Source organism: Crocodylus porosus, unplaced genomic scaffold, assembly GCF_001723895.1.
Source record: "Crocodylus porosus isolate Cpor-Errol unplaced genomic scaffold, CroPor_comp1, whole genome shotgun sequence".
Classification (NCBI taxonomy): Eukaryota; Metazoa; Chordata; order Crocodylia; family Crocodylidae; genus Crocodylus; species Crocodylus porosus.
In genome coordinates, this window is record NW_017728928.1 from 1,133,695 (window position 1) to 1,136,913 (window position 3,219).

A 3,219-nucleotide genomic window follows, 5' to 3' on the forward strand; every position below is an offset into this window, starting at 1 on the left:
GCTTCCCAGCGGGCCCAGCCCAGCGCCTTTCCACCCTGCAGATTTTGCTTTATCATCACCCGCTCCCCCTCCCCGGTCTCGGTGGCAACAGGACCACTCTAAGAGGCCCCATAAATAATGCAGCAGCGCGAGTTCTTCAGGCTTTAATCTGTTTGCATTTAGAGCGAGGGGCGGAGGCGGCCGGGGGGGTGTTCACGGTGGCTCTTTCCGGAGAAGGTGCCAGGGGCTGGGGGAGGGGGTTGCAGGCCGCAGCCCCGGGTGGGGGAATTCACCTGAGCCTGGGAGAAGGGGATGGGGGCAATTCATGAGACGGGGCCGTGCCCCCCCCCGGGCCAGCCGCACCTGGCTTGCCCCGCGCCATCCGGGCCGCCCCGGAGCTGGGGCTTGCTCCTGGGGGCTCAGCGGGGTCCTGGCGGTGGTCAAGGACTCGCTTCTCGGTCCGGATTTGCCCTCTGCTACAGCCCCGCTCGCCCTTACCCGCGGGCCCAGACGGGGCGACTCCGCCGCCCCGGCCCGGCCCCGCCGTGCCCTTCCCGGGGGCACCGGTTTGCGGGGGCAAGCACCGTCCCCGCGCTCCCGGGCCTGCCCCACATCCATCCCCCGGGGTGGAGGCAGCTCGGCTCCGTGCCCCGGGGCCCGACCGCGCCGTCCGTCTGCGGGAGGGAGGGGACCGCGGACACACACATGCTTGCAGGGAGCTATCTCGGGCTCCGTGCGAGCCGTGTCAATATTTATTCCTGGGTGCATTATCTGCGCTCTCTTGTGCAGAGGAAGTCGGAGATACCAGGACTCCGTCCCTGCTCAATTCAAAACATTTCTTGGGGCCGGGCAGTTCAGAATAGGAAGCGAGTGAAGCCTGGGCTCGGCCGGGAGCGGGTTGCCCCTCTAGCCGCCCCTAGCAGCCCCCTTTCCTCCGGGCGGATTAGCAAGCCAGCTAGGGGTTTTTTTGTTTTTTTTTTTAAACCCCCCCTCCCCTTAATACTGTGAAAGTGAGCAAGCAAACTCCACTGGTCATATGCCAGCAGTCCTCTGTTTTATACACTAGGCCTGTCTGCAGTTATTTGCTGTAACAACTGTTTTGAAACAATAAAAAAAAAGTAAAAAAAAAAAAAAAAAAAGGATAAAAAGGGGCCGTGTTTAAAAGGAGAAAGAAGAGGCAGGAGCCGGGAGAGATGGTGCGTGTTGCTGATAGGAAAATACTCGATCTCTGCTAGTGTGTGGTGCAGCAGAGCGCGTGTTGGGCTGTGCATGTGTGTGCATGCAGTAGAAATACAGCTCTGTGCATGCACAGACTATATATAATAGCATCTGGACACTGCATATATGATGTATATGTATCTGCAGCTGAATGTATGTATACAGATGTGCGTATGTGTGTAATATCAAATGAATGGTGCAGCTGTATGCTGCATATGCACATAATATCTGTACACTGTTATATATGTATACGTGTGTATATGTATATGTGTGTTTATACATGTGTAATATAAAATGGTGTATATATCCAGCTGTATGCTGCATGTATGTACAATATAATCTACAAATCTACTCTATTATATATGTATATACATGTGTATGTATATATGTGCATGCATATATGTGTGTGTAATATAAAATATATGGTACATATATACAGCTGCATGCTGTATGATAGAATATATATAATCTACACTGTGTGTATTATATATATGTATATATGTGTGAGTATAAATGTGTGTGTGCAATATAAAATACATGACGTATATATACAATTCTGCGTATATAATATAATCTACACCGTGTATATTATATATATGTGCATGCGTGTATATATATGTGTGTGTGCGCACAATATAAAATACATGCTGTGTACATACAGCTGTACCCTGCATGTATATAATATATAAAATATAAGCTACACCGTGTATTTTATATATATGTATATATGTGTGTGTGTATGTGTATATATTTGTGTGTAATATAAAATACACGCTCTCTCTATATATAGCTGTACACACTGTATGTATAGCATGTATAACTGGTGCACAGTGTGTGTATTTATATATATGCGTGTATGTATAAATACATGTGCATATGTGTGTGTGTGTAATATAAAATATACGGTGCACCTATCCATCTGAACGTGTGTGTATAATATATATCACATACTCTGTACCCTGGATATATAATAGAGGGTGTGTGTGTGTGCGTGCGTGTGCGCGTGTAAAACAAAGCTGAGCCTCTTCCCAGCGCTGCAAAGCGAGTCGAGGGGGTGGCGGCGGTGCGGGGGTGCCGAGGAGGTCGCCGAGCGCTTGCGGGACAAGGGGCGGCCCAGCCCCGCGGGGACTCGAGCTGCGGCCCCGCTCCACGCCCCGCCACCTCGGGTGGGAGCGGCTGCAGCCCCGGCCGGAGCGGGGGACGCGGCAGCGGCCGGGGGCTGGAAGGGAAGTGTCAATCAGAGACGCTCCAGCGGGCAGGGACAATCCTCTTTGCAGGCCTGGCCTTCTTCAAGAGCAATCAGTCACTCCGCATTAATTACCCTTCCATCCATTCCCGCTGCAGGGCAACTGCTGCTTCTCAGGCCCGGCGCAGAGCCCCCGCCTGGAGCCGGCGCCCCCCGACAAAGAGCCCGGCGCCCCCCCGGGGAGCCCGGCCTCGGGCCTGGACAGGGCAGCGCGGGGCAGCTCGGGTCCTCCCGGCCCGTGTCTTTCCCCCGCGGAGGGGGCTCCGTCCGGGCGCGGACACGCTGCAATCCTCCCCGGGCTGCGCGCGCCGCCAAGCTTGCAAGCCCCCGGGCCGGGGGCAGCCCCCCTGCAATGCCCCGTGTGCCCCCTCCTAGTCCGGGGCAATGCTCCCCAGCCCGCTGTGTCCCCCGCTTAGCCCGCCCCCCCGCGGGCACTACCCCTGCAGCGCTCCCCCAACCCCGTGTGTCCCCGCGCCTAGTCCGGGGCTTCCCTGCGGGCGCTGCCCCGTGCAATGCCCCCGGCCCCGTGTGTCCCCCCCGCCTTGCAGCGCTGCCTTTGATCCGCCGGCTCTTTGCTCCTCTTGGCTCCCGGGCCGGTGGGGTCTGCCCGGGGGGGTCCTGGAAACCGTCCCCAGCTTATCGCCTTTCATCGCGCAGCCCCGGGCCGCCTGGAAACCGCGGGGCCAGTAATTGCTTTTTTCAGGCAGCCCAGTGCGGACTGGCGCGCGGCCAATCCGCGCCTTGTTTACACTGCGTGATTGACAGCGGGCTGGCCG